Raw genomic sequence first — 23,935 nt, 5'->3', positions numbered from 1 at the left:
CCAGAGCCTCCAGCCACTGCAAACAAACTCCAGACACATGCGCCCCGTTGTGCATCTGGCTAACGTGGGTCCTGGGGAATTGACCCTTGAATTGGGGTCCTTAGGCTTCACAGGCAAGTGAGCACTTAACTGCTAAGCCATCCCTCCAGCCCTCTCTGCCTCTTTCTCTCTCTGTCGCTCTCAAATAAATAAATAAAAATAAATATTTTTTTAAAAACTGCCATTGGAGAGAGGAAGTTTTACATAAAAGTTTAAGATAAGCATGAAAAGTCTGAACAGGGCTGATGGAGACTTTGAGAAGGACAGACAGCCACTGCAAGACAGATACCACAGGACATCCCTAACACTCAAGGTAGAGCACCTTTATTTCCAAACTGTCCCCAGTGACTATTTTTGGCCACACTCAGCTTTAGAAAATGGCACAAGGCCTCATTCCAGTCCATTCTCTTGTGGATGTTAGCTTCTCCGGGCACTTGCTTCCGTCCTTCTGCCCCGGGAGCCTCCTTCCATACCTGGGACCACCTTCAAGCGAATGAAACCAGGCAGCCCGCACCCCGGCTTGCTGGGCTCGCTGCTCCCAATCCAGCACTCTGCCACTGTGTCAGCAGAAGGCTCCCGATCCCCGGGCCGCTGCAGAACCTCCCCTCTCGCAGCACATGCTGGCTCCATGGTAGAGCTCCGTAACTGACCCCTGAATGAATTATTGTCACAAAATTGATTCTTGCGTGGCCACAGGGCAGACAAACCCGGCCAACATGGAAAGAAAGACACTGCTGTTTGGATCTGACACATGGGCTTAATGCCCAACACAAGGTTCAGCTTTGTTTTGATTTTTTGCAGCTCCAAACTTATGGTGAGCTGGCAAGAAGACAGAGAGCCGCCGTGGTGGGAATCAGGAGAGGTGATTGAGCTGTCACCAGCTGCAGTGTGAGTTTGGGCGGACATCAGTTCGGTGTGTAAATCCATGGGTGCTTTCCCTCTGTATTCTACAGTTAGCCTTTGTCATTGGCCATGCATACCAATGACAGTCATTGACAGGAGACAATGCTATGGAAAAGGACAGTAATTACTAGACGTGGAGAAGTAGGCTATATCAAGTCTGGTTTACTTGGCAGCCAGGCTCAAGGCCATGAGACTGACCTCAAGCACAATATAGCCATTGCTGTTTTGGAATCAGAGTAGTGCTTGACGCCTGCATAAGATTGGGCCTGTTAACATAGAAGTGAGGAGAGGGCTCACGCAGGGGCACACAAGCCCCTCCCTGCTTGGGCGTATCTATGTGTTTACACTGGCTTGGGAAGACCATCCTTTGGTGGTGTAGCTGTCCACGCTCCTATAAGTTACCCCAGTTAAACTCACTGGTTTCCCAAGCTAGACTTGGGGGGATTTGTTTCTTCAGTCTGTCCTTGGTGCTGTGTCTAGGGCAAGCAGGTGTTTGCCCACAGCTCTCCAGGAAGAGTCACACAACACCACTTTCACGGGGAGAGACCCAACCAGTTTGATTCCTGCTTTATGCTGTCTTTATCCAACCAGGTCCAGCCATACTCTTTCCTCTCTTTCAAGCTTTATTTCCAGCCCCCAAGCCAACATCTGGTGACATAATCAGGAGCTCCAGTAAGTGATCTCTGATGCTGATTTCTCATGAGCTTGGATAATGCCCCTTCCTGTTTGGAAAGAGAAGAATCCATTTTAAAAGTTGGTCTGGCTCTGGAGAGGTGGCTTAGAGGTTAGGGTGCTTGCCTAAAAGCTTAAAGACCCAAGTTCTGTTTCCCAGTACCCATTTAAGCCGGATACACAAGGTGGTGCATACGTCTGGAGTTCGTTTTCAGTAGCTAGAGGCCCTGGCGTACCTGTTCTCTCTCTATCAATCATCTATCTATCTATCTATCTATCTATCTATCTATCTATCTACCTACCTACCTACCTACCATCTCTTTGTTTCTTTTTTTTTTTTTTTTTGAGGTAGGGTCTCACTCTGGCTCAGGCTGACCTGGAATTCACTATGTAGTCTCAGGATGGCCTTGAACTCTTGGCGATCCTCCTACCTCTGCCTCCCGAGTGCTGGGATTAAAGGCGTGCGCCACCACGCCCGGCTATCTCTTTGTTTCTTCCTTTCTTTTTATTTATTTATTTATTTATTTATTTGAGAGCGACAGACACAGAGAGAAAGACAGAGAGAGGGAGAGAGAGAGAATGGACGCGCCAGGGCTTCCAGCCTCTGCAAACGAACTCCAGACGCGTGCGCCCCCTTGTGCATCTGGCTAACGTGGGACCTGGGGAACCGAGCCTTGAACCGGGGTCCTTAGGCTTCACAGGCAAGCGCTTAACCGCTAAGCCATCTCTCCAGCCCTCTTTGTTTCTTAAATAAGTAAATAAAAAGCTGGTCTGTGGCCTCTAGTGTTCATTGCAATCAAATGGGCATTTTAACCATTCTAATGGAAAAGGTTCTTACAACAGAGAGGGACATCTGTTGAAAATGGAAATTTTGCCCGGTGTGGTGGAGCATGCCTTTTATCCCAGCACTCGGGAGGCAGAGGTAGGAGGATCACTGTGAGTTCAAGGCCACCCTAAGACTACATAGTGAATTCCAGGTCAGCCTGAGCTAGAGTGAGACCGTACTTCAAAAACCAAAAAAGAAAAAAAAGAAAAAGAAAATGGAAATTTATTTACATTTAAATTTTTCTACGTTTTACTTGCAGATGTATCTGTGTGTATGTGTGTGTGGGTGGGTGTTTGAATGCCACAGCCTATGTGGAGGTCAGAGGCCAATGTCAGGGTATTTCCTCCATTCTGTTTATCTTCCTGATATAGTCTGTTTTGCTGCTGCTGCTGCTGTATGTAAACTTCTAGATTCTCCTAGCCCTTCCTCCCATAGTTGTAGGCATGGGATTACATGTGTGTGCTGGGGAATTGACCTCAGGCCAGCAGGCTTTGCAAGCGAGCACCTTTTATGACTGAATCATCTTGCTGCCCCAGCAAACAGAAATTGGGACATGACAGGATGAAACTACGAAAATAAACTACAGCTGATCTGTTTGACACTCTTTCTGCCTGTTTGCATGATCAGGATAACTGTGAATATAATGGCTCCAAATGCGACTGCCTGACTTTTCTCTTGAGGTTTTGGATTGGCAGGAAAGAGATGTCTCTAAGACCTTGGGCGGCTGCAAACATAGCTCAGTGGTAGAGCACTTGCCTAGCATGCAGGAGGCCCTGGGTTCGGTCCCCAGCACTGCACAGGCTGCATGTTGTCTTCCTAGCAAATCACTGCAGCCCCTGAGTAATTCTGAAGGACACCTTGACACAAGCTGGAGAGGCTCAAGTGGAGGCACTGCACCAGGCTCCTGATACTCCTTAGCGGAAGTGGGAACAGGATTGGGGTGTCTTCCCAACATTCTTGGTGTGTGCCCTGGAAAGAAGTGCTGGGGGCTATGGGGGCAAAATACAGGGTAGGCCCTGGGGAAGAGGTTGGTGTCACTCTGCATGTAACCTGCTCTACTTTTGCCGCAGGACTGTTACTTACCTTTCATCCCAGCTGACGTGGTGGCTCAGGCCTGCAGGAGGATTGCCACGAGCCTGGGCCTCTGTGTGAGACCCTGCCTAAAACAAAAACAAAAATCCCCTTCCTTTTTTTTCGGGGGGGGGGTGTTTTTGAGGTAGTCTCCCTCTAGCCCAAGCTGACCTGGAATTCTCCATGTAGTCATCTCAGGCTGGCCTCGAACTCACAGTGGTCCTCCTACCTCTGCCTCCCAAGTGCTGGGATTAAAAGCGTGCACCACCATGCCTGGTTTACAAATCCCTTTTCATGTCAAGAATGCTTCCCATTACATCTCCGCTTGAACCCGCCTGTGTATTCAGTTCACTCCTCACATTCCTGCCGTACCGAAGTGTTTGCCGTCACTGAACACTTTCTCCTTTCAAAGCTTTTACCCCACAAGGCTCTCAGCGCGCCCTGTCCCACCTTTCTCCCCTTCCATTCACTAGCTCTCCATAGTAAATCAGGGTGTCACCCCCAACACTCTGAACTGGAGCTCTTTCCTGTGACCTCTAAGCACCCCATGAAGCTCTGTGACGATCTTTACCACAAGATGCTGTAGTCATCTCTTCTTTTCTGTCTCCTTAGCTAGACTGGAAGTCCTTTGAAGGTAAGACTAGGTATCAATCATTGTACTTCAGGTGTCTTACACAATGTCAGTCACTTGCAGAAGACGCTCAATAAATGTTGGTGCAGGATGGGGGGAGAATGATCCCCATCAAAGAGCCTTGGCATGGTGCCACAGAATACAGGAGGCCTCCTCTCTAGGCCTCTCCTGGTTCATGCCCAGGAGCTCCATCGTAGATCTGGGTGCTGGGTCTACTCACACCGGTGAGGTGTCCATGCTCCTGTGAACAATTCTGATGAAACTCACTGGGTCATTAAAAGAAACCTGGAGGTAGCAAGGGGACAAGTTGGGAAGAGGAAGGTAGGAGGGAGACACGTACGAAAATGAACTCATTATGCATAATTAACATGTTAATAAACACATTAAAGATTTGATTTCTATTTTGGCAATGTCTAATGACAAGGCGGTCTGCTCAGAACAACTAAACAAGATGTGATATCTCAGTTGGATTAGAGTATATCTACAATCTCTCAGCATAACTTTTGGTGGAAAAGGAATAGTTTCGAAGTTTGGCCTGTCAGGGATCAAGATTCCCTAAGACCCTAGGTCTTTCCTGTTGCAAAGAGAAACTTATCTCCGCCCCCACCCCAGAGTAGGGTCTCACTCTAGCTCAGGCTGACCTGGAATTCATTCTGTAGTCTCAGGGTGGCCTCAAACTCATGGCGATCCTCCTACCTCTGCCTCCCAAGTGCTGGGATTAGAGGCGTGTGCCACCACACCTGGTGGCTAGAAACCTATTTTTAATGAAAGTTTGTAACTCTTCTTTTAAAAGTTTATTTGTGTGCATGCATGCATGAGTGTGCGTACTTCAGAACTCACCCAGCTTTCTGTGGGTGCCTAGGGAAATGAATACCAGGCCAACAGGCTTTACAGGCAAGTGCCTTTAACCACTGAGCCCCCAGGTTTATAATCCTTGACCTTGATCTGTAAAGCACATGATTTTATGGTTTATTTATTTAAAAATTAGAGGGTTAGTCTAAATCATTTTCACTCTCATCCAGCGGACTGCACTTGGGAAATGTTGGCTAAAGTTAGGAGGGTGCCTGTGACCTTGGACCTGTTACCACTGAACCAACTAGGATGTGGGCCCAGAGGCCTGGCAAACACAGAGCTTGGCAAAGTGTTCACTTGAGAAAGGGCAGGCTACCCTGCAGATGACCAATTATAGGTCCCTGTGGCTTCTGGAGCCGTCTCACCCGGGTGACCAGCCTCTCCTCCTAAAATGGTTTCTTGTTTGTAATTCTCCCCCACTCAGGCAGGTGAGATTCAATTTAGCTACATGCTTCTTCTTCAACTATTGTGCCACGATGAGCCGGAGGTCTGGGACCAGGCACGTCTGGGTCTGCGTGCCCGCTCTGCCCGCCAGCCCCTCTCTCATCCCGGGCAGGCTGCTTAACCGGCACGCTCGGCTGCTCTGGCCGCGGAGCGGTGGCGCAGCGTCCCCCACCTTTGCCCGGGCGAGCGGAGCTCCGACGTCAGCCGCGCCCCGGCCCTTGCTCGCGGGTCCGCGGGCGAAGAGTCCGGGGCGGCCGGGGCTCGGGCCCGTCTTCCCGCAAGGTGAGCGCAGGGCTCGCGGCCCGGGCCGGGGCTGGCGGGCGGCGGGCTCGGGGGAAGTGGGCTTGCGGTGCCGGTGCCGGGTGGAGTGGGGATGGGTGGAGCTCGAGATGGTTTTAACAGGAAGGAAGGCAGTTGAGAAAAAACAACCACCTTGTATCTTGCGAGCCCCGGGGTGTCACTCTCTGAAAATGAATCGGAAAGAAAAAGCAATGAAAGTCTGCTGGGGTGCTGTGAGACCCCAGCCCACTCTTCGTGTAGTTTGTTTTGGGGGTGCCAAAGGCCTCACCGCGCCGCCTGTGACTTCCCAAGTGGGTACTGTCTCATAGGCGTCTGGCCATCAAAAATGCCCTTTTCACCCTAAAAATTTTGTTGCTCAACTGGATGTTATTTCCACAGGCAACTGAAGTAACTCTGCTCTTGAAATCTTACATCATGTGACTGTGTTTTCTCTTGTTTTTAAGCCCAGTAATTAAGTAGTCATGGCAGGAAAAGACAGTGCCCCAGTTCTGTGGTGAACAGGTCCGGGTGCATGGGTGCCCACAGAGGACACCCCCAGAAGGATGGAAGGGCACCTGGGGCAGTTGTGAGGGGGCAATAGAGCTGGCCCCCACCTTCAGGGGCTAGCCTGACGCATACTGTCCTTTGGTCACTGAGTTATTCAGCTGAGAGGCAGCTGGGTTACACCGAAGACTCCCACGAAATGCTGGGAGAGTTCTTACAACAGGAAGCAAAAGTCACCGGAAAGCAGGATTTCAAAAGCAAGGGTTTTCCAAGGCCTGTGGAGACTTGCCTCCCTGTGATACCACTTCTCTGTCCACCTCCGCTCACCTCCTGCCTCACTCTGTGTATACCTAGTTTAAATATTTATTTGAGAGAGAGAATGGGTACACCACGGCTTCCTGCCACTGCAAACTGAACTGGCTTTATGTAGGTACTGGGGAATTTAACCCAGGCCATCAGGCTTTGTAAGCAAGCGCCTTTAACCACTGAGCAATCTCTCTAGCTCTCTAGCCATGTATGTATGTATGTATATATATATGTGTGTGTGTACACACACACACACACACACACACACACACATACATAATTATTTGAGACAGGGTCTTTAGCACAAACTGGTCTGGGGCTCACTACACACAGGCCAAGCTGGACTCAAACTTCCAGCAATCCTCCTACCTCAGCCTTCCAAGTGCTGTATAGCCTGAGCCACGATGTCCACCTTCTTCCTTTTCCTATTTTCCGGCCTTCAATCTTTCTTCAGATTTTGTTTAGGGGAGAGCAATGAGAGGAAAATTTAACCAGCTATCTCACGTTCCTGAGTCCCAACCCCACACCCCCATCTGTGTTGGGAACAGTCTAGGGTCTGAAATACCTCACTTTCATTGTTCTATCCTTGCCTCAGATTTTGCACATTTAAAACCAGCCCCTTGAGCCGGGCGTGGTGACACACGCCTTTAACCCCAGCACTTGGGAGGCCAGAGGTAGGAGGATCGCTGTGAGTTCAAGGCTACCCTGAGAATACAGAGTGAATTCCAGGTCAGCCTGGTCTACAATGAAACCCTACTTGAAAAACAAAAAACAAAATAACAGGAGCTGGAGAGATGGTTTAGCGGTTAAGTGCTTGCCTGTGAAGCCTAAGGACCCCGGTTCGAGGCTCGGTTCCCCAGGTCCCACGTTAGCCAGATGCACAAGGGGGCGCACGCGTCTGGAGTTCGTTTGCAGAGGCTGGAAGCCCTGGCGCGCCCATTCTCTCTCTCTCCCTCTATCTGTCTTTCTCTCTGTCTCTGTCGCTCTCAAATAAATTAAAAAAAAAAAAATAACAACAACAACAAAAAAACCCAGCCCTTTGTCCTCAGCTCCCAAATCAGCTCTGTTTGCTTCTTTCTGTATAGAAAGACCCCATTTTGCCCAGACACTAAGCTCGTCTTTGCCCTGCCCACCCCCAAGCTTCACAAACACCAACAGATTCTGTGGATTCATCTGAAATATCGCTCATCAACTGTCACCCCCAAGCCCTCATCGCTTCCTCATGCCGGCGCTGCGCAGCAGCCCCCTACCACACCTCCCCACCTCCCCCTCCTGTCCGGCAAGTCCACATTAGTCTTCAGAGCCTGCATTTCATCACTGCCTAGGGCACAAGGTCCAATGGGCTCAGCCTGGCATTCCCCTAATTCCTGTGCCATCAGGTTATAGAATTCCCCAGGCAATCTCCCCATTCCCTAAAAGCCACCCACCGCACTGTCTGAAGGCTGCTTTTAACACCACACTGCCTGGAAGAATGCTGACTGAGGCAGGGGCGGCAGAGAGGGAGGAAGGGAGAGAAGACAGGCATAACTCCTTCTCCTCCTCAAACCTTTCTCCAGGCCCTCCAGTCAACACTAGCACCCTCCCCTGGGCTCCCCCAATATGGGATCTACTTCACTTACTGAAAAACAAACAAACTGAACCAAGACCCAGGATTACAAAAACTGCCATGCTTACGTAAGAGACCAGCCTGAGCCCATCAGCCAACTTCAATAGAGAGCAAGTTTCACCATACTTAATTTCATCTGTTTTCCCCACCTTCCCCCCTTCCTCTCCTCTGGTTCCCCCTCCTCCTTCCCCTCTTCTCCTTCTTTGTCAGAGTATTTTAAAGAGAAAAAAAAAAATTGACATTTGGTCAATTTAATCCCAAACATTTAAGTATACATCTCAACAAGGATATTTGGCATCATAGCCACAGTGCTGTCATCACACCTAATCAAATTCACAATAATTCCTTTTTGCCATCTGTTACTCAGTCTCTATTCACACTTTGCCACTTGTCTGTTTTAAAAGCTCTTTATTGAGTGCCGGGCATGGCGGCGCACGCCTTTAGTCCCAGCACTCGGGAGGCAGAGGTAGGAGGATCACCATGAGTTCGAGGCCACACTGAGACTACATAGTGAATTCCAGGTCAGCCTGGACTAGAGTGAGACCCTATCTTGAAGAACCAAAAATAATAATAAAATAAAAGCTCTTTATTGAGCTGATGCTCTAATCAGATCCAAACAGGTCAATCCCTTGCCCGTATTCAGTCACGTCCATCCTCGTACTGCGAACAGAACGTTCATGCATACTAGGCAAGCGCTCCACCACTGAGCTACATGAGCTGCTGTTGGGTCCCACCCCTAGAGCTCAGTCTGGGATACGTCCTGAATTTGCATTTCTTTCCTTCTTTCCTTCCTTTCTTCCTTCCTTCTTCTTCTTCTTTTTTTTTTTTTTAGAGAGCGAGAGAACAAGAATTAGCACACCAGGGCCTCAGCCACTGAAATCCAACTCCAGACACTTGTGCCACATAGTGGGCATGTGACCTTGCACTTGCCTCACCTTTGTGCATCTGACTTACACGGGATCTGGGAGAGTCAAACATGGGCCCTTAGACTTCACAGGCAAATGCCTTAACCTCTAAGCCATCTCTACAGCCCTGAATTGACATTTCTAACAAGCTCCCAGCTGATGCTGTTGGTCCAAGGGTTAACCTTTGAGCATCACTAATATTACACATGAGCCTCAAAGCATCTCCCACAGCTTTAAAGCCGCCCAACTCTGGGGTTTCTGTTGTGGGGTGCTGTCCTCCAAGCATGGTGTGGCTTTTGCCCTCTTGACCTTTCAACAGCTGTGATGTCTCACAAAAGATGTGTAGGAGATTGGCCCATTACTGTTCTGTTCACAGCCCCCGCCCCTCCCCCGAGACTATGTAAGTGGTTGTCCATAAGTTGTCCCTGCACTGTAAGTAACCCTTCACCCATGCTCCTGTCAGCAACCTCAACTAAACTCATTGGCTTGCCAAGCTAGACTTGGGTGGAATTGTCTCTTTGGTGCCCTATCTGGAGTGAATAGACATTTATTCATCCCAGGAAAAGTACACACAGCAGTCTCTCTGGGCTCAGAGATATTTTTAAAAATTGTTTATGTTTTTATTTTCAAGAGGGGAGAGAGAAAATGAGAATGGACACCACTGCAAATGAGCTCCGATGCACATGCCATTTTGTGCATTTGGCTTTATGTGGGTACTGGGGAATTGAACCTAGGCTTTGCAAGCCCTTCCTCCAGACCGCTATCTGGTGGTTCTTTTGTTTGTTTGTTTCGAGATAGGGTCTCAGTCTAGTCACTCTAGCCCAGGCTAGTCTTGAACTCACAGTGATCCTCCTACCTTTGCCCCCCACCAAGTGCTGGGATTAAAGCTGTGCACCACCATGCCTGGCTTTCTAGTGTTCTGTTAAATACCATAGTGATGATGTGCCTGTTATTCCCAGACCCTTGACCTGTGCAATAAAGGCCAATAGCCAAACTCCCCCATGGCCCTTTGCAGTGTGTATCTTCATCTCTGAGACTCCTATTTAGTACTCTGACCTGTAGCCACACAAAGCACTGAGATTCCAGAACCTTCACATACTATTTGCTCAGTCTTGCATGGCCTCCCTCTTCCTGTCCCTTGCACTCAGCTGTAACTCTGGCAAATACTTCCCGCTTGTTTTATGTTTCTGTTTTTAGACACATTAAAAATATTTCCTCTAGGGCTGGACAGGTGACTTAGCAGTTAAGGCACTTGCCTGCAAAGCCTAAGGACCCAGGTTCAATTTTCCAGATCCCACACAAGCCAGATGCACAAGGTGGCACATGCATCTGGAGTTTGTTTGCAGTAGCTGGATGTCCTGGTTGGCTCATTTTCTCTCTCTCTGTTTTTCTCCCTCTCTCTGTCTCTAATAAATACATAAAAATAAAAACTTTAACATGTTTTCTCTACACTATCCCCAGGCAATAATAATGCCTTTCCCTTTGTTCTCTGATAAATCGCCTGGTGACTCTGTTGCATGGACTCTTTTCTGAGGAGAAACCAACAAGTGCTGGGGCCTCCAGGCAGGACACCCCAGAAGAACTGAAGGCTGATTCCATCAGAGCTTGCCTTGGCAAATCAGTGAGTTTACTGAGCTTTCTGGCAGAGTGTGGAAGAAGGGTTTCTTACAGGAGAATGGACCCTAAAGCAGCCGCATCGAAGGGTCTCATCCCACCCTAGATAACACCCTGCCCCATGACTGGATAGGCGGTGCTCACTGTCCCTTGATTTTCTTTATGTCTGTCCGACCCCCCCCCCCTGCCCGCCCAAGGCCATGAGATCTTCCTCCTCCATTGCATTCAGCTAGCACAAGTCTACCTGAGATACAGGTGAGGGCTTCCAGTCAATCCAAATCCTTATTTGGTGACCCTGGCCACTTGTGGGGGACTATCTTCCTAACGTGCTCCTTCTGTGGAGGAACATCAACAGGCTCAATCTGTAGAGTCGCTTGTGTGGGGTCACAGCAGCTTCTAATATAGGTGGCAATAGTTGGCAGGCATGGTGGCGCTTGACTTTAATCCCAGCACTTGGGTTGCAGAGGTAGGAGGATTGCTATGAGTTCCAGTCTAGCCTGGGACTACAGAAAGAGTTCCAGGACAGCCTGGGCTAGAGTGAGACCCTACCTCAAAAAAAAAAAAAAAAAATCCAAAAGGCAGATCTGGAGAGATGGTTTCGGGATTAAGGCATTTGCCTGCAAAGCCTAAGGACCAAGATTTAATTCCCCAGTACCCACTTAAGCCAGATGAACATAGTGGTGTGTGCATCTGGAGTTTGTGTGCAGTGGCTGGAGGCTCTGGCACACCCATTCTCTCCCTTTCCCCATCTGCCTCTCTCAAATACATAAATAAAGATCAAATATTAAAGAAACAAAGCAAAACAAAAACAAAAAAAGATGGAAATCATTGCTTTTCTTGGAGAACCACACCACACAATATTCTGAATTGTGGTAATTTATTTTATTGTTTTGTTTTACAAGGCAGGGTCTCACTCTAGCCCAGGCTGACCTGGAATTCACTATGCAGTCTCAGGATAGCCTTGAACTCATGGTGATCCTCCTACCTCTGCCTCCAGAGTACTGGGGTTAAAGGCGTGTGCCACCACGCCTGGCCCAAGCTTACTTTTTTATGTGGGTGCTGGAGATCCAAAGCAGGTCATCATGTTTATGTGGCATTTTACTGAATGACCTGCCTTCCCAGCCCCAGGATCTGTGTCTTGTTCTTATTTTACTCCCTGTGCTTATTCTACTGTATATGACACCCAGTAAATACTGCATGGGCTGATGAACACTGAATAAGTCCAGGCCCCTGCCCAGCGCTGCTGCGTACTGTTGCCTGGCTCTGCCTGCAGTGGGTCCGAGGACTGGCTTCCGTTCAGCCTAGACCCCTGTTTGGTGAGTCTAGCCACTTATGGGAGACTAACTCATCACTCCCTCCATGACTTAAGCCCCTCATCTGTAGAATGGGAACTGGGACGATACCGTGAAGGTCCGGTGAGGTGAGCAATGCGCTCACATGCATGGGCCGCCACAGCGCCCTTCACATGCAAGCACGCAGTAACCGCCCCAGCGCTGGCGGCGGGGGCAGCTCAGAAAGCAGCCTTGCAGAGCATTGATCACAGTAACGGACGGTTTCAGCTCTACATGTGTTATGTGGAGGTACTTAGGAAAGTGCGCCTCAGGGGGATAATGAGGTATTTCTTTACTTGTATTTATCTTTGTCTTGATTGTTTGGCTATTTCTCTCTATACATGGATTTTTTAAAACATTTTATTTTTATTTATTTACTTGGAGGGAAAGAGAGAGAGAGAATGGGCCTGCCAGCCACTGCAAACAAACTCCAGATGCATGCGCCACCTTGTGCATCTGGCTTAAGTGGGTCCTGGGGAATCGAACCGAGTTCCTTTGGCTTTGCAGGCAAGCACCTTAACTGCTAAGCCATCTCTCCAGCCCTAAATATGGATTTTTATATATGCTTGGTCACTTCAGCTGCCAAGATACACATATCCAAAGATACACACAAACATACTCAACCCTAATCTGAATATACAAACCCCACAAAACCACACTGACACACATACTTCCTCAGGAGGCAAAAACTCAAGAGTCCAGATGTGACCCAGACACAGGGACATTGAAAACGTGCTTGCTTAAAGGGAACGCTTAGTCCTCAGGCCATCTCTGGCTCAAAGCCAGTAGTGGGGTGGGTAGGCACCATGCCAGCTGTGTAACCAGGAACTGGCATTCTTATTCATCTCAGCTTCCAAGGAACAGCCAGCCTGGGTGTTTGGAGGTAGGCTCCCTGTGAAAGGCAGCCCATGTGGAGGGATGGCTGAGCTGACATCCTCTTCTGGGCAGAAGTGAGGAGCAGGGGCCTGGACTGCCCTGCCACACTGCAGGATGCTGGGAAGTTAACTGCTTTCCTGCCTGTGCTTTTCAGAGGAAAAGGAGCTAACTGCTGTTGGAAAATAACTTATTTTTATTCCCCAAGTTTAGGAAATGCAGGAGGAATTATGTGGAGAGAGCTAAAGCCTACATCTGGCTAGAAACTTTTTGCTTTTTCCAGTGATGAGAAATCTGCAGTGACTTTGGGTTTGGTTTCATCTTAATGACATTCAGTGTCAATTGTGCATCTGAATCTGCCTATTTCATGCTAGAGTGCACCGCGACCAAGAAAAGTCAGGTGCATGAGGCCTCCAGAAATGAAACTTGATTTCCTGTTGAAGAGATGGAATGGCGGCAGGAAGTATCAGGACAGTGAGGCAGGCCTCTGGGCACACGAGCCAGCCACAGAGCCTTCCAGGAGAAGCTGGGAGATTTGCTGTAAATAAAACTGAACGCTGTTGTGGGGCAAAGGCCTCACAGGGAAGACCCCAGTGACAGTCCACAAATTTTCATTCAGAGGCAAGAGAGACAGAAATGGTAACATAAGTTCCTACAGGCACCCAAATTAGAGTGGGGAAGAAAGAGGGAATCCCTTTGCCTAAAAATGCAGTCTCTACTCAAAAAATTTACCCTGGGGGCTGGGTAGATGGCTCAGTGGTTAAGGCACTTACCTGCAAAGTTCAAGTCTCCAGGCCCCACATAAGACCAGATGCACAAAGTGGAGTGGCTGGAGGCTCCGAGACACCCATTCTCTCTGTCTGTTTCTGTTCTATCTCTCTCTGCATGCAAATAAATAAATAAAGATTTTTGTTGTTTTGTTTTTCTAGGTAAGATCCTGGGGCATTGAGCCTCGAACCAGGGTCCTTAGGCTTCACAGGCAAGCACTTAACTGTTAAGCCCACATTTTATTTTAGTTTATTGTTTATTTATTTGAGAGCTACAGAGAGGGAGAGAGAGAGAGATTGAGAGCAAGCGAGAATGGGCCCACAAGCGTGCTGGGCTAAATAAAAGAACCAGCAAAATGAAGACAGAAAGGTTCCTATGGGTCTTGATTGAAGTCTGACCCTCATGGGAATGCCTCACAAGTCCAGGCCTGGCTCACATAGCCATTAACCCTGCCAGCAGCTGAACTCAGCAGAGCTAAGAGGTTGGGAAAGAGGCAAAAGGGGAAATGAAAAAAAGGTGAGGGGAGAAGGGGGAAATGGAAGAAAGGAAAAGAGAAAGGAGAGAGAGAATAAGTTGATAGCGACACAGAGAGAAAGAAGAGCAAGCAAGAGGCCAGCTGACCCTGCTGGACAGTGACGGACACCGCCAGAAGAGCTGTGCATGACATCCCAAGTGTGGGCTCCTCTGTAGAAGATGCCACTTTTGCCAGGTTCTTGATACGGCCCTCCTCTCGGCTACCTTTCCAACGTATTTAAGGGGTAAAAAGCTGAGGAGGGTCTCCAAAACAACTTGACCTTGCCCTCCATCAATCTTGGGCACAAGGTGGCCAGAACAGCCAGGAAGCAGAGCTGGATTGGCCAGCAAACAGAGGCCTTCAGTGAGTGTGCCAGCCTGTAAAGTGTCCTTTTGTTTTGTAGGCTTTACCGAACACGGCTTTATTCATGTGACTGTGCTATTTCAGGAGCAGTAAATATTGCCGGCGGTCTGTTTAAAAAGGCCAATGACCTGAAATGTTGGTTTTTTTTTCTTTTTTTCTTTTCTTTTCCAATTGAATTATCTCCAGAAGGCAAGCCTGCCCATGCATCATGTAGTTTTAGCTCACTTTCAATTCTCCTTTTCCCTTTTCATCACATGATATGCTGGACTGGCTAAGGAAGAGATAGAGACGGGTACAGAGGTGAAGGGCTGACCTAGGCCCAGGGAAAGTGGGGATGTCCAGGGTGGACCTCAAAGAGGGCAGGGAGCAATCACTCTCTGCTGCCTGCTCTGCTTCCGGAGCTGGTGTTTGACCTGTAATTACAGTCTCTGTCCTTTGATTTCCTCTGTGAAAATAGCAACATTGAGACTAGGCACAGAGCAGGAAAACAGCACTACATAAAGGATCAGGGATTTATAAATACAGTTAAAATTATGGGATTGTTCCCCATGCTTTGGTTCTCTGAAGAGAGGGCTGGGAAGAGGGAGCACAGTTCTTCACACTTGACTCAGGTCCTAAAACATCCAGGTGGGAATCTGGGGGCCAAGCCAAGCAGAGATTCACTGCAGTTCTCTACTATCCCTCTGCACCAGATGCGGAAATACTGTCTTTAAAAGAAGGATGCTGGGCCGGGCATGGCGGTGCACACCTTTAATCACAGCACTCAGGAGGCAGAGGTAGGAGGATCGCCGTGAGCAAAGGCCACCCAGAGATTACCTACTGAATTCAGATCAGCCTGAGCTAGAGTGACACCTACCTTGAAAAACAAACAAACAAAAAGAAGAAGAAGGTTGGTCCTGGCCAGGATTTTGAGAGATATCCTTATCTTAGTCCAACACTTCATGGTAGCAAGGATCAAATCTAGGGCCTTGCACATGCAAGGCAAGTACTTTACCACTGAGGCTGTTATGTGTATTTTGAGATAGAATCTTCCCTAAATTGACCAGATTGGCCTTGACCTTACTCTGTAGCCCAGGCATGCCTTGAACTTGTGATCCTTCTGCCTCAGCTTCCTAAGTAGTTATAATTACAGTCTGGGTTCCAGGCTGGGCTAACCTCCTAGGGGACCTGCATTTCCCCCGAACAAATAATGTGTTTATATTGGACTTGTCATACCTTTTACATGACCCAGCACTCTGGTCACACCTGACTCTCACTGACCCTCTTGTGGGATTTCTGAACTTGAAACCATTGAGCTTGAAATGTGAACAAGAAACCATCATCCTCCTCTATCACTCTTCCACCTTATTTCCCTGAGTCAGGGCCTCTCACTGGACCTGGAGCTCCTAGCTTTTCAGTTACACTGGCTGACCAGGGAGCCCCAGAGACTTTACTGTCTCCACCTCTCTCAGTGCGAGGGTTACAGGCATGTGCTGGTCTGCCTTGTTTTTTACATGGGGGCTAGAGATAAAACTCAAGTTCTCACACTTTCATAGCAAGCATTCTTACCCACTGAGCCATTTTCCCAGTGACAAACTTGTGTTTTTGTATGATTTCCTGAATAAATAAGGCAATCCAGAAGCCATTCTACATGTAGTTCACTGGGAGGAAGAGATACCACCAGTGAAGATACTCAGCAGTGGACACTGCAAGCCTTATAATTGGCCAGCCAGGCCAAAGGAGCCAACGGGTGCAATAGTGGCACATCTGTCATGGTGGAAACCAACTGCCCTCCAATTGGACTGGAGGCCCGATCCATGGGGGGGAATACATCCCTGATATTGAAAACTTAAAACAGGGGTAGTCATGAGCCCTAGGAGTGTAACATGTGCTGATGTGTGGAAAAATGTATATACTATGATTATCAAACTGCCCAGTAACCACTTCTCTTAATATTTATACCTTTATATTAACGCTACTCTCACTTTGGGTAGAGAATCTTCTCTTTTCAGATGGCAGTGACCTTGGGACAACTCAGAAGGTATCATAATGCTGGAAAGAAGTGATTGGAGTACTGAGTAACATCTCGATCACACCTTCCAAGGCTCAGGGTCTAATGCGGAAGAGATGGCAGAAAGAATGCAAGAGCTGAAGGAAGGGTAGGACTCCTTACAACATGCTCCTCCAGACACAAAATGGCCTAGGTATCCATGACCTCACAGTGCCTGACACTATCTACACAAGACCATCATAAGAGGAGGAAAAGATCATGACATCAAAATAAAAGAGGACTGATTGAGATGGGGAGGGGATATGATGGAGAATGGAATTTCAGAGGGGAAAGTGGGGGGGGAGAGGGAGGGTATTACCATGGGATATTTTTTATAATCATGGAAAATGTTAAAAATTGAGGAAAAAAAAAAACCATCAGCCAAGCCCAGAGACCGTCAGATGGAGCAATGGCCATGGGATGGAGACGGTCATGGCTGAGTGAAAGAGAATGTAGCAAACATGAGTGAGAAACAGAGGTCTGGCGCACTGAAATCCCTGGTTCCTGTGGCTTCTCTGACCTTTGCTTACTTTGGATGTTCAACTTTTCCAGAGATTTTATGAACCAATACTTCCCCTCTTTCGCCTAAAGCAGTTCAGTTGGGGTTTTTTGATGACTGCAACTCAAAGTATTGACCAACAGCAGTACCTTGGTGCCAAGGGTTCTGCAGAAACTTGGCACAGCATCTCAAGTTGGTTTCACATGGTGAGAGGGCTCACTGCAGCTTTCTGGGAAGAAGGATGAAGAGGTCCCAAGAAGCATTTATGACCTGTTGTAGTCACCTTCTTATTGCTGGGACAGAGCACCAAACCAAAAGCAGCTGGCAGGAGGAAAGGATTTATTTTGGCTTACGGTCTCAAGAGGAAGCTTCATGATGGCAGGGGAAATCATGGCATGAGCAGAAGCTGGGCATCGTCTCTGCCATAGCGAATGGAAAACAGAAGCAGGAGAGTGAGCCAAACTCTGGCAAAGAGGAACTGTTTATAACACCTCAAAGCAAAGCTCATCCCCAACAATATACCTTCTCCAGCAAGGCTCCATCTCCCAAACTGCCACCAGCTGGGGACCAAACATTCAAAGCACATGAGTTTGTGGGGGACATCTGGATTCAGCCACATGCCCCAAAAGCTGAAGAAGAGGGAGGGACTGGGAGAAAGCTCTTGCCTCAGCCTTCATGTGGAACCAGGTGTGAACTTTTTTTTTTTTTTTTTTTTTTTTTGGTTTTTTGAGGTAGGGTCTCACTCTGGCTCAGGCTGACCTGGAATTCACTATTTAGTCTCAGGGTGGCCTCAAACTCTCGGCGATCCTCCTACCTCTGCCTCCCGAGTGCTGGGATTAAAGGCGTGCACCACCACGCCCGGCCAGGTGTGAACTTTTTAGGGAGCAGTTTTCTTAAAGAGATGACAGAGTGTCTTCCCTCTCACTGTTAGAGCTGCCGCAAGGTCAGTCCCATGTTTGCAACTCTGGAGAGCTGTGGACTATTGAAGGACTGCCCTCAGCATCTGGCCTTGCTCTGCCTGGCAGTGGTGCCCCATGAAGAATGATCTGACCTCCTCCGTGTGTCACTGAACCACCAGTGGAATGACCTGGCACAGTGGTATCGAGCTGGTTTTCTGTTTTGAACGTGAAACGTTGCCCAGAGGCTCAGGCGTTTGAACCTAGGCGGTGGCACTATTTGGGAACACTCAGCAGGTAGAGTCTTGCTGGAGGAAGGAAGTCCCTTGGGGTGGGCCTTGAGGTTTTATAGCATCACTTCCTGTTCTCTTCCTGCTTCCTGACTGCCAGCGATGGGACCCAGTGACCTTTTGTTCTTCCTGCCAGGATGGTTGTACCCCTAGGAGTGTGCACTGAAGTAAACCCTTCCTAGCTCAACCTGCTCCTTGTCAGGTATTTGGTCACAGCAATGAGTAAAGGCTTTGCCCTCCTGGGTCCAGTTTCCTCACTTGCTCAGCGAGAATTGTGTGAATGATCTGAAATACCTCGGCCTCCCACATGTGACAATCAGGTGGTCTACCACCTAGAATCATTCTGTACAACAGAGAGTGTTTGGTAACTGTCAACATCAAGAAAAAACCTGACAGGAATAGGACCAATATGCAATTTTAGAAAATGGAGGAAGCCGGGTGTGGCAGTGCACAACTTTACTGCCAGGACTCCGGAGGCAGAGGTAGGAGGATCGCTGTGAGTCAAGTACAGTCTGTGACTACACTGTGAGTTCCAGGTCAGCCTGGGCTAGAGTGACACCCTGCCTCAAAAACAAACAAAAAACCCAAAACCATGGGGAAAGATATTGAGATAGAATAAGAAAGCCATTGTGTTTTCTAACATTTAAGGTCAGGTGATTTTTCTCTCAAATTTAAACTTACCTCCAGATTTTTAAAAACTGCATATTAATTGCACAAAATGCATATTTTCTGTGAAAAAATGTAAAATAAGCAAAAATAACTGAAATAACCATTTTTCTTCCTATCAGAGGTAGCATCTATTAATGTAATGTGAATACAGTAATTTTTTCTATAAACGCTGTGGTTTAAATGTGTCCTATAAATTTCATGCTCTGGAAACTTAATCCCTAAACCATATATTAATTATATTTAGGGGTGGGACTTTGGGGAAGGGATTGGAATTAGATGAGGTCATGAGGATGTGGCCCAATAATGCAATTAGTGGCTTTATAAGAAGAAGAGGGGAGGACAGAAGAGACTGGAACCCACATAATTGCTCAGTCTCAGGATGTGATGCTCTTTGCCATGTCATGGTCCTTCACGAAGGTTCTCACCAGATACCAAGTAGATCTTGGCACCATGCTATTGGATTCCCAGAACCATGAGCTGAGTAAACCTCTATTCCTTATAAATTACTGGGTGTGTAGTATTCACTTACAGCAACAGAAAATGGACTAAGACACCACACACACACACACACACACACACACACACACACACACACGCTTTTTTTTTTCTCTACGAACAAAGGGTTGGACTATTTATTCTGTTTTTTGGATTTAGGTTGATCTTGACATTTAACAGTTACTGAAAAACGTCTTTTATGTTAATACATGTATCTAGATAACTTATTTTAGTAGTTATATAGCTCCAGGCATGGTGGTGCACACCTTTAATCCCCGCACTGGGGAGGCAGAGGTAGGAAGATCACTGTGAATTTGAGGCCAGCCTGAGACTATAGAGTGAGTTCCAGGTCAGCCTGGGCTAGAGTGAGATCTTACTTTGAAAAACCAAAAAAAAAAAAAAAAAAAAAAAAAAAAAAAAAAAAAAAAGAATTAATAGCTATATAGCAATCTGGTGTTTGGGTGCACCTGAACTTATCTACTCAATTTCCTGTGGGTAGTAGCTGTGTAGACTCAGTCCTGGGAGGGATGAGGTCTCCGTAAAGATGCTGGAGGTGCTCAGGCTCATGAAGCCCAACTTCAGGTCCTCATCCCAGTTATCAAAGCACTGAAAATGAGGACTCTAAGAAGGATGAATTATGAATTATGAGCTTTATTTTAAGGATAATTAGGATTAAGAGGTAAAGCAAGCAGGAAAGCCCAAGCCAGGAGAAATTCTCCCCCTTCACAGCCTGAGGAGGACAGAGAAGACCCTCATGTAGGGGCAGAAGGAGAGGGCCAGAGGGCCAAGAGAGCACACACAAAGTTCAGGCCCGTTTCCAGGGATCAACATCCAATTAGAATGAGCCTCATCATCCAGGTGTGTAAGGGAGGGACCTGACCGGTGGGTTCAGGAGGCTGACTCAGGAAGGGCTTGCCCAGAGGTGTGCCGAGCTCGGGAAAATTGAGGACAAAGAGAGGAAACTGTTGCTGAAGATGTCTTGGATGAGACTGGATCAGACATAGGTTCTAGTCCTGACAGGAAAGGCAGCCATGCTTCTGTGGGCCAGTCCCCACATAACTTTCCATCAGAACAAAAAGGTTACCTTGCCCCTAAACTCCATCAATAGTAGCAATCTTACAAACATATGCTGTGCACACATGTATGTTTTGCAAAGCTTGTGAGTGAGCTGCCGGCCAGCGACGTAGCATGAGCGGAGAGGAAGAGCTGGCCTGCTCCTCCTCCGTGGCTTCGGGCAGTGAGCTAGCTCTTCAGGAGGCGGGCAGGGATTTGGTTCCGAGCTCCCTGCAACCCTGCCACTCCAACCACAGCCTACTGAATTGGCATCTTCTTCCCCCAAGGCATCCATCTGGAAATGGACCAAAAGCCTCTGAGAGTCTAGCAGTAGACTTGTCTCGGTTTCCTGTCCTGGGTGATGACCCGGCAGGCTGGGCAGACCTCCGTCCAGGACACCTATGCAGCACCTCAGCACCGCAGCAAGGGAGAGAGCGGGCGCGGGCCCAGATCCACGGAGTAAACCCCACCAACTGAGGTCACCAGTGGGTGTCCTGAACCTGAGAGTGAAGGCAGTAGTTTCCAGTCTTTTCCAGACCCACCTTCCCTGACTCCTGGACTTTAACCTTCAAGGTAAGCATGTGCGGAGAGCAGGTGTTTGAAGCCGGGCTCCATTGTGGATGCCTGTATGACCATTGCTTGGTTCCTTTACCAAGCTTCCCATCTGAAAATGAGTTTGTCCCTATTCCGGGTTGCCGTAAATAATGATAGCAATAGTAATGATAATAATAGCCCTTTAGAAGAATGGCCAAGGTACAGGGCGGAAATGCCCATGGGGGTAAGGCTGCTTCTCCTAGAAGCTTACAGCAGACCGTCACGAGTCACTGACGTCCGTAAGGGCAGACTGATGGCTTCAGAAGCCCGTCAGCACTTGCCACTAGCCTCCCACAGCCCAGGAAACTCCTGGAGGGCATGGGCTGTGTCTTACACTCTGCCTGGCACAGGGTGGAGTTCCCGTCTGTGACCGATTCTGCTGCCTGTTAAACATGCCTTTTTCTCACAGACCCAGCATAGCCGGTTTGGACCAGTACGGCGTGCAGCTGGGCAAGCAGCCGAGCTCCCCTCCCCCAGGCAGCCTTCCCCAGCAGCTCTTCCTGGAGGGCGAGGCAGGGCGAGGGGACGCCTCACGTGGGATGTGGAGCCGCATCCTCCGACTGGAAGTTGTCACCTGCTTTGGTTTGCAGGCTTAGGTAAATGTCCCCGTAATGCTGATCCAGAGAGCTGCCTTTGGCATGGCCAGACCTCACAAAATGGAGGGTTACATTCTGTTCTGGGGACACCTCCTTCCAGGATGGCAGGATGATCCTCAAGTCACACACACCTCTCTGGTGTGTCCCTTAATCTAGAATCCCAACCCAATAATAAAGTAAAACCAGTGAAAGTACTTGGTCCTTTTCCACACTTTCCCTATGCTCAGACACACTGGTGGTGTACTTCCTTCATTACCAAACACAGTAGCCTCCCACCCTCCACCTTTCTATTAATGGAGAGAGGTCAGCTGGCCAGGACAATGAAGAGCCTGGGGCTCCCGAGGAACCTCCATGGCTTTAAAATTCAGGTGTCAGAGGACAGAGAATACACTTTTGTTCCTTTTTATTTTTTATTTTTCATTTTGAGAGCGACAGACACAGAGAGAAAGACAGATAGAGGGAGAGAGAGAGAATGGGCGCGCCAGGGCTTCCAGCCTGTGCAAACGAACTCCAGACACGTGCGCCCCCTTGTGCATCTGGCTAATGTAGGACCTGGGGAACCGAGCCTCGAACCAGGGTCCTTAGGCTTCACAGGCAAGCGCTTAACCACTAAGCCATCTCTCCAGCCCCTTTTTTACTTTTTAATTTTAATTTTTTTGTCATTTTCTTCAGTGTTACTCAGAGCCAGGCATTCCGCTGGGTGTGTTACATAATCACATTAGCAGGCAAGGCCAACACACCATCTACTGATTACAGGCCAGGCATCTTACACATATTGACTCATTTATTCACTAATCAAAACCCAATGAAGTAAGTAGTATGCTCTCCACTTTACAGTTTAGAAAATTGAGGCACCGTAATTTGTAAAAGATCTCACAGCTACTAAGTGGCATATGCAGAAATGGCATATCTGGACATGCACATAGTTTTAGGAGGAGCATCTATATATGTACCTATTTAATGTATATTTATTTATGAGAGAGAGAATGGTCACACCAGGACTTCCAGCCACTGCAAACAAACTTCAGATGCATGTGCCACCTTGTGCATATGGCTTACTTGGGTCCTGGGGAATCAAACCTTGGTCCTTTGGATTTGCAGGCAAGTACCTTAATTTCTAAGTCATCTCTCCAGTCCCCTATTTAATTTAATATGGTCCTATTTTATAGATGAGAAAATAGAAGTTCAGAGAAGTTAATTATGTTCAAGTCTTATAGCTAATGTGGTAGATAACCTACCAGATCTGTCTGACTCCACTAAACCCTGACAGGGAGAGAAAACCTTGCAAAGTGATATGGAAATGCTTGGTGAGCTTGGGAAGAGGCCACACGCTGGGAGGTAATGTCCACCTGGGCAAGCAGAGGGCAGAGCCCGGGACCAGGCCTCTGATCACCTGCCCCGTTGCCACTTCGAGCCACGCCCACTAGCCAGAGAGGTGAGCTGAAGTCTGGCAGCAGCAGATTGCTACACACTGTTGAGAGGTGAGCCTTATCACACTGGGAAATGGCTCTAAACACGGACGGAGGTCAACTGGGGAGATCTCAAAGCTTTTAGGAACCTTCAAACTCACTTCCTAAGAACTTCTCATTGTTAGCTTTTTCTCTCCTTCTTTCCCCCTGGAATTTTTCTCCCTACCTTCAAGCTATCTTCAGCTCAGGATACTTTCCACCCTCACGCTGTGGGGATAGCTTATGCCTGACACCCTACATTCAAGCCCTAGTATACAAAAGTAAAAAATGAATTTAATTAAAAACTAGTTACAATGGTAAAATCACAGGTCTGGGAGGAACCTTGGAGATGACTCAAGGCACCTCTGTCTGCTTTAGGGTTACTTAAAGCAAGAGTAACTTCTCTTTGGATGTTCAAGCTTTTTCTCTCTCCAAGAGAAAGTTTGTTTTTGATGGACCTGAGTGATCAGCTAGAGAGAGGCCCTTGGCCAGAATCACACAATGGAGGCCCCTGCAGAAGCTGGCTCCTTGCAAGTGGCTTGTTTGCTGATCCCTTCCTGCTAGGTCCGCCAGCTCAGATCCTCACTGGGAGCACCAGAGGGTCTACCCCATCTTTCCCGAACCTGAAGGACTGGGAACAAGAAGAGTAGGATCTAGATCAGAACTTGCAGGCAGATGATGATGCCGTCAGTCAGTGCTTGTAGACACCAGTAAGGAGTTTGCTCGGGCCTAGCAGGAGTGATCAATGTCTGCAGGAGTTGCAGAAATCTCACCAAGGAGGAGGCCAGGGACTGCACTGAGACCTAGAGGGGACACAGGCCTGGGAGGCGACATGGTCTTCTCCCCTGAAGGCAGGTAGGCAGTT

General features: G+C 48.1%; 1 long non-coding RNA gene and 1 other non-coding gene across 2 annotated transcripts; both read left to right on the top strand.

The window, feature by feature from the left end:
• The first annotated feature begins 3,166 nt into the window (after nucleotides 1-3,166).
• Nucleotides 3,167-3,246, top strand: Trnaa-agc. The gene has a single exon. It is a non-coding gene; the product is annotated as a tRNA-Ala (tRNA).
• Nucleotides 3,247-17,784: 14,538 nt separating this feature from the next.
• On the top strand, nucleotides 17,785-21,800 carry LOC123456050. The gene is made up of 3 exons (XR_006634295.1): nucleotides 17,785-18,697; nucleotides 20,720-21,005; nucleotides 21,436-21,800. It is a non-coding gene; the product is annotated as an uncharacterized LOC123456050 (long non-coding RNA).
• Nucleotides 21,801-23,935: the final 2,135 nt, after the last annotated feature.

This window comes from Jaculus jaculus, chromosome 1, assembly GCF_020740685.1.
Source record: "Jaculus jaculus isolate mJacJac1 chromosome 1, mJacJac1.mat.Y.cur, whole genome shotgun sequence".
Classification (NCBI taxonomy): Eukaryota; Metazoa; Chordata; class Mammalia; order Rodentia; family Dipodidae; genus Jaculus; species Jaculus jaculus.
This window is presented reverse-complemented; position numbering and strand designations above follow the sequence as displayed.